This window comes from Eptesicus fuscus, chromosome 22 (assembly GCF_027574615.1).
Source record: "Eptesicus fuscus isolate TK198812 chromosome 22, DD_ASM_mEF_20220401, whole genome shotgun sequence".
In the NCBI taxonomy this organism is placed as follows: Eukaryota; Metazoa; Chordata; class Mammalia; order Chiroptera; family Vespertilionidae; genus Eptesicus; species Eptesicus fuscus.
In genome coordinates, this window is record NC_072494.1 from 25,122,857 (window position 1) to 25,132,905 (window position 10,049).

The 10,049-nt window shown below is 42.3% G+C and overlaps 1 long non-coding RNA gene across 1 annotated transcript; it reads left to right on the forward strand.

The window, feature by feature from the left end:
- Positions 1-6,586: 6,586 nt before the first annotated feature.
- On the forward strand, positions 6,587-8,566 carry LOC114233101 (uncharacterized). The gene is made up of 3 exons (XR_003619245.2): positions 6,587-6,832; positions 6,966-6,987; positions 8,506-8,566. It is a non-coding gene; the product is annotated as an uncharacterized LOC114233101 (long non-coding RNA).
- Positions 8,567-10,049: the final 1,483 nt, after the last annotated feature.

Sequence of the window (10,049 nt, forward strand, 5' to 3'; positions counted from 1 at the left end):
CAGAAAGGGAGAGAGGCAGAGCCCTGATGCAGTTATGCCTGAAGCCTCGGACCACTTCTGGGCTCTTCAGTTATATGGGCCAATAAACCCCTGTGCTTTTAAAAACATAATCAGTGACGGGTCGTTTATATTGTATATATTAGTGAAGCAAAGAGGCAAGTGTTCAGTAGAACAAGTGAGTTTCCTATTGTGGTTTTGAGTCCCGGAAGCCAAATTTACGGAACATGGACTTTTATACGCAGAGTCACACCAGCGTTCTAACAGTAACACCTTTGTTCCCTCTCACTAGGAGAATTCCAAATCCTATTTCTTTTGGAATACTTACCTTGGATTCTTTGCATATGAATTAAAAATCTAAGCCAGAGTATGTTTTGCTGGTGAACACACATTTCATGGCAACTTATTAGCTGCAGGTTTGGAGGACACACCCACTGCAGGCATCACTCTGGCCGGAGGAGCTGGAGCCCTGGGCCACCTGGGCCATCTGCCAGATCTGGCTGGCCCGCGGACTCAGGCCCCAAGGGAGCTGTGTGGACAAGCACTGTTCCAGGGAGTCACTCACCCTCTTTTTTTCTGTGAATCTGTCGCTGGAGGGAACATACCAAAGACTAAGGGACAGGGAAATGAGCTACATTTTAGATATGTAACTGCCTGACTTAAACACCATTTCTCCATGCCCGGCTCTTTGATCTCGGAGAGGGAGTAAGGATAGAGGCATGCAAGTCATGTCTGTACCTCATAAATGCTGAAAAACTCGAATTACTGAATACTTTTAGCTGGCTTTTGCCTGTTTAGATAATAAAAACCATCTTTAGGTAGCTGGAGGATGAATGTAGTAATGGGGAATTAGAAAACTCCAGGCGAGGCCATTTCAAAGCAGGTTCCAATAGACTTACAAATAAATGCAATGCATTTTATCTCATAGCCTTGAAAAGTTAGTCTCTTTCTGCCCTAACCAGTTTGGCTCAGTGGATAGAGCGTTGGCCGGTGGACTAAAGGGGCCCAGGTTCGATTCTGGTTAAGGTTGCAAGCTCGATCCCCAGTAGGGGGCATACGGGAGGCAGCTGGTCAATGTTTCTGATTTTGTCCCTCTCCCTTCCTCTCTGTAAAATCAATTTAAAAAAATATTTTTGAACAGGTATCTTTCTAAAGAACTTACAATCAGAAGGTAGCTCATGGGCTAGAAAAAGAATGGAATGGTTTAGGGTAGAATGATTGGGGTGGGTGAGGACACCCTGCTACAAAACAATTGAAGACAAGGGCAGAGAGGACGACTGTGGTCCTAAGGTTGAGTTCTCACCCAGTGGGAACACTGTGAAGTCAATCCCTGGCAGAGGGCCATGGTGTGTCCTCCAAGGTGGGGAGAGCAGGGCTCCAGCAGTAGGTTCTTCATCAGACCAGTTTTGCACCAAGGTTTTCAGTTTCGTTCCTGAAAGTGTAGCCTCAAGCCTGTTTTCTCCAGTCCTCCCATGAATTCTGTGAGCTGTCCTGTGAATTGTAATAAGAAATATCCTATATAATAAAACCCTAACATGCAAATCAAGAGACCAGCAGAATGACCGGGTCGTTATGACTCGCACTGACCAGACGCTCAACACAGGAGCTGCCCCCTGGTGGTCAGTGAACTCCCACAGGGGGAGCTCCGCTCAGCCAGAAGCCGGCGCTAAGTCATTCATCAGTCTCTCTTCATGTGTTCAATTGCATTTCTCTGACACAGTTCATCACACCTATTGAAAGATGAAACAGAGGGCCGGAGACCAGGATACCAGGACACAGGCTTTATTTGAGGAGAAGACCCCTGCCGGGCTACCTTCCAAAGGAGAAAGAGCACACGTTCCGGGGGGGGTAAAGGCGCCTTTTGAGGGGAGGAAAAGGAAGGGACGGGGCCTAGGGCACTCAGCACACGCTGATTGGTGGTTTCATGTAAGGCACATGATTAGGGACCTAGGGACTTAGGAATTGGGGCCTTAGGGTATTTGGCAGGTGCTGATTGGTGGTTCAATGTACAGTCCATATAAGGTGCCTTGTTGGGTGCTCAGGAATGTCCGTGCTGCTGGTGGAGTTTACATCATACTCCAGCCATCAGTTGGGGGAAGGGAGGATCTATCACCTATGACATATTTTAAAAATAGGGAATATCATAAAAATGGCTTAAGTCAACATTAAAGTGGACTCTCTTTTAAGGCCCTCCACCTAACTGACCTAGCTGATGCCCATAGCATTAACTCTGTGGCAAGCTGGCCACTCTGCTATGCTTGAGATGTTTGGCCAGAGCTTTTTGTGCCTGTCATACTTAGTGCTTAACCCACGTCTAATTTGACACCTAAGCAATTTGAAGTTCTTCGGTCTTATTAAGTGTTTCCAAAGCATTCAACTTAGTTCTCACAGAAGCAATTTTTATGTTTAAAAATTTTAAATCAAAATGTGTAATTAGATAAATGCAGATGGAAATGTCACCGTGAGATGTTACCAATCGGGAAACCCCTTCTTGAAGGCTGCACCTGCCTAATGTCATGTGATATAACATAGGGAACCGCACACCTCAGTGTTAAAGGCTAAGGTGTCGCCAGAGGAGACCCGGAAGGCCAGCTGAGGAGCCTGAAAGTTGACAGATTCAGACAGCAAAGGAGCGAAGAGGCTGATACCCAAACAATAGCAAGAAATGAAGGAGCTTCTGGGTTTTTTGTTGTCTTTTTTTCTTTTTAAAATCCGAGGTCTCAGGACGTCTTGAACATTTTTGTTTAGAAATCTTGTGTAAAAGTGGACTGGGATGAATTCAAGACACAGTAAGACATGGATAGTATCTTCAAATGGTATTTTTTTTTAGATAAATCTAATCATGCCTTGTTAGCATTCAAAACTCAACCTAAGTCCCACCATACAGGGCTGGATGGAGCACTGTGAACAAAGGTCAAGGGCCTACGAGAGACGGAGAGAGAATGAACACTCTTTGGAAGTTCTTTCTAGCCGGAAAGTAAATTCCCGCAAACAATGGGACTAAACACAGCGTGGTGGTGTGTTACCAAGCACAGCTGACTCAGCATGAAGTGTTCCAATTCACAAGGGGGGTGGGGAGGAGCCCCCGTTTACTTTACCTGCAACAGTACAATTTGGAGGACAATCAGTTGAAAGGCTGTTTTTCTCATTCTGAAGTTGACTTTTGGTTTTGAAGGACCCCCTGGCTTCTCAGGCCATGGAGGCAAAGCACGCTTGTTGTTTTCACTGTGAGGTCACAGGAACTAACTCCCGCGGCTCTCAGGAACACATGGAATAAGGCTGCCTTTGTCAGCGAACTATTAGAAATCGACTGTTGATTAACCCCCGCTGCAGGTCTGATGTTTAACTTCCTGCTGTAAACATTTGCAGGTCACGGCTGTGACTCTGTTTAGGATCTTCATATCTCCTCAGGTGCCAGGGGTAAAGGTATTCATGGCAAACTGCACGTTTGATCAGTGTACGGTATCAGCTCCTCGTGTTGGAAGAGTTGAAAGTGAATTAAACCTATCCATGAAATCAGTCTCTTAGATTCTAATCTATAGATTCCATAATAATGTCAAGAAAAAAAATTTATAACGTCACAATTTCTTTTTTTTTAATACATTTTTTAATTGATTTTTTACAGAGAGGAAGGGAGAGGGATAGAGAGTTAGAAACATCGATGAGAGAGAAACATCGATCAGCTGCCTCCTGCACACCCCCCACTGGGGATGTGCCCACAACCAAGGTACATGCCGTTGACCGGAATTGAACCCGGGACCTTTCAGTCCGCAGGCCGACGCTCTATCCACTGAGCCAAACCAGCCAGGGCTATAACGTCACAATTTCAATATGAAACCATGACTTTTGAAATGGAAAAGTTTGCAGCAGAAAACTACAGCATGTTTTCAAAAACCTTTTTTAAGTTGGTTAAGTTTCTAGGACGCAGTAGGAATGGAAACATTCTAGCAGTTGCTAGATTTCTGGAAAGAATTACCCACTAGGAGATGAACACCTCTCAGCCAGTTAGTGCCCAGCTCTAGGCTATTGTTTGCTGGAAAAGGGGCTATTCATTCATAATGTTGGACTCACTCAGCCAAACAAAGACTCTTGGTGGCTGTTCAGGTGGATTCCAAGCCAAGAAAAAGGGATTGCCTCATTTCCTCAAGACAACCTTTGATCAGTGCTGTGTGGCCAAGCTAAAAAGTTAGATGGAATTTTGAACAACGATTTAATGGCGGTCCGGCCATTAAACATCCCCCACTAAGGAAGCAGAGTAACAAGATAGATGGGGTCAGACAGGAATTTATTACGGAAGTTCACCTCCACTGCTACAATATGCACAGAACTCTTTCGGCATCTGTCAAGGCTCATGAGTATTTTCCAAGTAATTATAAATTACTCACTTTGACAAAACTGAGGGCGTGATAGGGGTTTTAATTCACAACTGTCAAGACTTGACTATCAATACGGGGTGGAGTTTACAGGATGTTGGAGTACAACAAAGACTGAAAAAACCCCTGTCCCCAGGGACCTTATATTCTAGTAGTAGAGACAGACCTTCACCATCTTTTTAAAATATTGTGTTAAGCATCGTGACTTGTGTTTTGAAGGAAATGGGATATCGAGGAGAAAATAACAGTGGGGAGCTAATTAAATAGGATGGTCGCCGAAATCCCCTCTGAGTTGGAGACTTTTAACTGGAGACCCAAAACACGGAAGAAGCCATCTACGGGGGACCTGGTAGGAGGAACAGCGCCGGCAGAGCATTGCACGTGCAAAGGCCCCGCAAGGCAAGGGTCTGGCAGTTATGAAAGGACCCACAGAAGGCCCGTGTGACTGACGCATCAGGACCAGGGGAGAGTGGCACGAAATGTGAGCCTGGAGAGATCCGTGGGCACAGGTCCTGGAGGGAAGCTTTTCTCCACATTGCTGACCATAACGCACAGTAAGAAATTCATTCTGCGTATCAGCACCGTTAACAGAATGCTTACGCAAGAACAGGGACTTCCACATCTGGCTCCAGACGCGGTTACTTCACTGTGTCTTCCAGCAGGGTTGTGCCTAAGCATTCGCACGCTGAAATAATAATACTTCCCTTTTATTTCTTTATGTGACAGTTAGGGCATTATGATGATTAAAATATGCATCTGTCGGTTATACTGACTATGAATTTAATTTGAGAATAAGGGGTATATTACCAAAAATTATCATAAAAAGGGGGCGCTTTTGTCTAACGGGGTTGAGAATCACTGTTTCATCTAATACTAAAGAATTTCTGTTATCTCCACTTAACTCAGAATAGAAACACTGTTAAAGCTATTCTCAGCTGCTTGGATTAGCTCACTGAATACACAGTCTCTCATGGATCCATGCCAATTGATAAATCCAGCCCAACCTAAAGTTATGTTCCTGCCTCCTGATCTAACAGCCTTAGAATTCATCCCCGCACATACTCATGGCCACAGTTGAGACAATATCAATTAGCACTTAGAAGCAGCCTCACCGTCTGACAGATTTAACTCCTGTACACCCAACCTCCCTCCCACCTAAGATGTATTGCAGCAGATATGACATCTGCTAAGACCCTGCTTTCAGTAGACATTTCCTTCACGGTCATTGCAAGTGGTAATTTAAGTGTTTCATCACTGGTGTTTGGTCTACCGATGTCCCATCCTTTCCTCATTATGGTTTTCTGATTCTGTTTCATAAAGGATATGTCATCTTGCGTTTTATGGAAGAGGTAAAAAAAATAGAAATTTCCCTCTGAATAGTGCTCTAGTTGATTTTTCAGAATTAGGTTTTACCCACTCCCACACCTCCACCCCATTGGATTATCAGTCAACAAATATTTATGGGGAATGTATTACATGCTAGGCATTAAGTGGTTGTCAGGGCTATAAGACTGGCATTGTCTCTGCTCCCATGACACGGTAAAGATACTATTTCCTTTCTCTTGTTCTGCAAAACTTTTTCATGGCCCGCACTTAGTTTTTATCTCTTAGCAATTATTCACATATTCCTTATTTCTTTATGAGATGAAATCTTTATATATATATATAGGTCACAGTAGGAATGGAATCATTCCTACTGAATCATTCCTTTTGTATTTCAAAGAGGAAAGGAAAGGGAGAGAGTGATAGAAACATAAATGATGAGAGAGAATCATGATAGACTGCCTCCTACACGCCCCACACTGGGGAATGAGCCTGCAACCCAGGCATGTGCTCTGACAGGGACTTGAACCATGACCTCCTGGTTCATAGGTCGATGCTCAACCTCTGAGCCATGCTGGCCAGGCATGAGATGAAATCTTTACCCATTTTATACTTGTCTTTGTCAACAACAGTGACAGTTGAATAGATCTTTTTATCTGATTCTGGACTATGCCTAAGTGTCTGCTAATTTAATTCAAAGAGTATGTATCTACTGCATACAAAACTGTGCTAAGAGGTGTGGCTAATGAATAATAATGATAATATAATAATAGCTAGCACTTAATGTTTAATGAGTGCCAATCACTTTTAAGTACTTTGCATGCATAGCTTGTTTGGTTCTCAGCTACTCTATAAAATGTTGCTATTATTACTCCCATTTTACAGATGAGGAAACTGAGGCATTAAGGGGCTTAGAAGCTTGCTCAAGGTCACACATCAGTAATTAAATCAGGTGGTTCACATCCAGGCCAACTCTCTTAACCAGTTCTTTGGGGTAAATAAGATACTAAGCTGAAAAATATGACTTGCTTCAAACACCTTGCTATCAAGAGGGAAGCTTTGAAAATGATTATAACTTATTATTCGTTGAAAAAAGAGTCAATCAAGATTCTTGAAATTTTTTGGAACAGCTATCTCAGGTAACTTTTCTATTGTTTTTGTTTTTTTTCTGTTTCACTTTTTTTTTTTTTTTTTACTTTAGTGTTTCACTTGACCATTCATGAAATTGTACTTCTTTGTGTTGACTTTGATCTTATTATTTGTCTTCCCTAGTAAAATGAAGAATTCCTTGAAGGTAGGAGCTATATATTATTTATCTTTTTATCTTTGGCACCTAACAAAAAATGGAGAACCACTAAATATAAGGACTAAATAAATGATTATATTAAAAACAAATAGCAGTAATTATTCATACTTAGTATTTATAAATAAATTTCACCCAAGGGCACAACAGTGTTTCAAAGCCTTTAATTGAATAAATCACAATCATACTCTCATAGGAGAGTTAAATATTACAGTATTATCCTGTTTCACAGTCAAGGGCTTAATTGTCAAAAGGTCAAGTGGCTTACCACAAGTTATTAAGTCAGTCAGTAGAGGAAACAACAGAATCTAAGACTTTCTTTTCTTATTACAAAAAAATGATTCCCCCAAAGTTAAATGAATGCCCACAAGAATACAAAAAAAAAAATCATAACAAACTTTATCAAAACCAAGCAATATTTAAAACACAAACATTAACTTACATTAACTTTGTGTAAGTTATTTTGAAAAGCAATTACGGAGATCATGTTCAAAAACTTCTTTCCACACTATTTTTGTTTTCTGCACATTATTTTAGAAGTAAGGGCTATATCCTCCCATGAGATCTAGAGGGCGGATATGAGATAAGCAACAGATGAGTGAACTTGTTTTGGCTTGAGTGAGGAAGTGTGCTATTCCAGATGCTTCCATGCTCCAGGCACATCGGATCCCGGAGGCAGTAGAAACTGGACTAAGACCCAAAGAAAGGGGGTGGTTTTAGCTAAAAACAAAATCTACTCCTTCCGTGTTTCCATAGACTAGGACTTTTTTAAAAGGAAAATATTATTACAACACTAGAGGCCCAATGCACGAAATTCATGCAAGAGTAGGCCTTCCTTCCAATGGCTGCCGGCACCGGCTTCCCTCTGGCACCAGCTGCCAGCAGGCACCCAGGACCAGGACTTCCCTCGCAGCCTCAGCTTCATCTGGAAGGTTGTCCGGAAGGACGTCCAGTCTGATTAGCATATTACACTTTTATTATTATAGATTATTATAAATGTGTATAGATTAGTTGTTGGCGAACAAACTCTGACAAAGGATGATTCTAGAGTCTTGAATTTCTACATGTAGAAACAGTTTTACTCTTACGTGTGTTCCGATGACTGTTTTCCCTACATCTGTTCATGGTTTCAGAGAAGGTTAAAAACCTCAAATTCATTCTCCACAGCTCCTCCTCCCTCACTCTCCCAGGTCACTTTCCAAGCCCCGCCCACTTTATCTCAGTGGATACTTCTCCATTGCATCTTCCAAGGTTGAGCCTCTTCACCTCTCTCGTGGACTATATGACCGTCTCCTAGATGTTTTTCCTACCTTCAGTCTCACCTCTTTCTAGTCGTTTTTCCTCACCAACCTGATAAACTTATTTGTCTAAAAACCAGTGGCCTACAGGTCAGAATACAACCTCCTTAGAGTATTCATGCCTTCCCCAATTTTTATAACTTACTCTATTTTCTTCTACTTCCCTGAAACCCTCTATTTTAATTACAAGTCTCTTCTTGCCGTTTCCCAGACACCTCCGGCATCTCGAGCTCCTTCATGTTTGTGTCCTAGCACATGATGCTCCCTCAGGCTGCAGAATCCTTCCTCTGGATTCATCTCAAGGTCAACTCCTGGACTTCCTTCAGATCCAGCATAGATGTGGCCTCCCTCTGAACGAGTTCCTGACTCTCCCATGTCATTAATCGCTCTCATTTCATGTCTGTGGCAGAAACTCTTGCTCCTCACTGAATAGCCTTTGGATGCCCACATTTCCCAACTCCCTTCTAATGAGGTAAGGCCCTGTGACTTCGAGTGCAAGTGAAATGTGCCAGTTCTGATCCAAAACACTTAGGAGTTGGTGCATGACCATCCAACTCTTTCTTCTGCTGTTGGCAGTTATGGAGACGGCAACACCACAAGATAGAAATGGCCTGGGCATACCACATGGAGGTAGATGCTCTGGAAAGTCCTTGAACCTGCATCAGACTTCATACACTGAGTGGCCAGATTATTATGATCTCTGAACGCATACTAATCTGGCCACTCAGTGTATATCCTATATAATAAAAGGCTAATATGCAAATTGTCCCCTCTACCAGGTGTTCGACCAGCAGGCAGGCCGGCCAACCGCCCATGTCCCCTCCCCTTGGCCAGGCTGGCCGGATCCCACCCAAGCGCAAATTCATGCATCGGGCCTCTAATATACATACACACACACACACACACACACACACACACACACACACTGAGTGGCCAGATTATTATGCGTTCAGAGATTATACACTAATCTGGCCACTTACTGTATAAGCACAATGTAAACTTGTTGGCTAAGTTGCTTTGTTTGGTGTTTATTCACCACCACATTATAACTTCACCTCTCCCGACTAGATAAACATTCTGCATATCTCTATTTAGCCTTTTATTATGCTGAATTATGATAACATGCTCATTATTTTTCTCCTATACTGTGAACCCTTGGGTCAGACACTATGCTTTATTTTTCATTTAACGGAGTGCTATATAACCCAAACCGAACTTGTTGGAAATTAAACTCAGCATCTTCAAACTTTACCCCCCAAAAATGTTCAGCTTCCAGTGTTTCCTCTCTCAGGAAATGACATCACCATTAACCCAGTCACTCAATCCAGAATCAGGAAGTATTTTTCTTAGTCTTCCTTATCTTGTTAAGAAATACCTAGAAGGTACTTGTCCGCCTCCAAATATGTCTTCAGTTTGCCATGTTTCTCCACCCTCTTCTCCATTATTATCTGTCTCTTGTTGGGACGATAGGCACCAGCTTCCTAAGTGACCCTCTTCCATTGCTCCTTTGCCATTCATTTTTCATCTGCAATAATAGAAAGATGTTTTAAAATGTGCAAATATGATCATATTACTTCCAGGCTTACATAACTTTGTTACTTTTTAATATTCCCATCAATAACTTCCAATCACATTTGTATTTCTTATGTCATATGCCATCTTACTTTATTATAATTATTATTTTTTTTAAGTTTTGCCCTCCTCTTTTGGGTGTTTCGAGACACAATTTCCAACATAATAGGGGTTCCCCACACT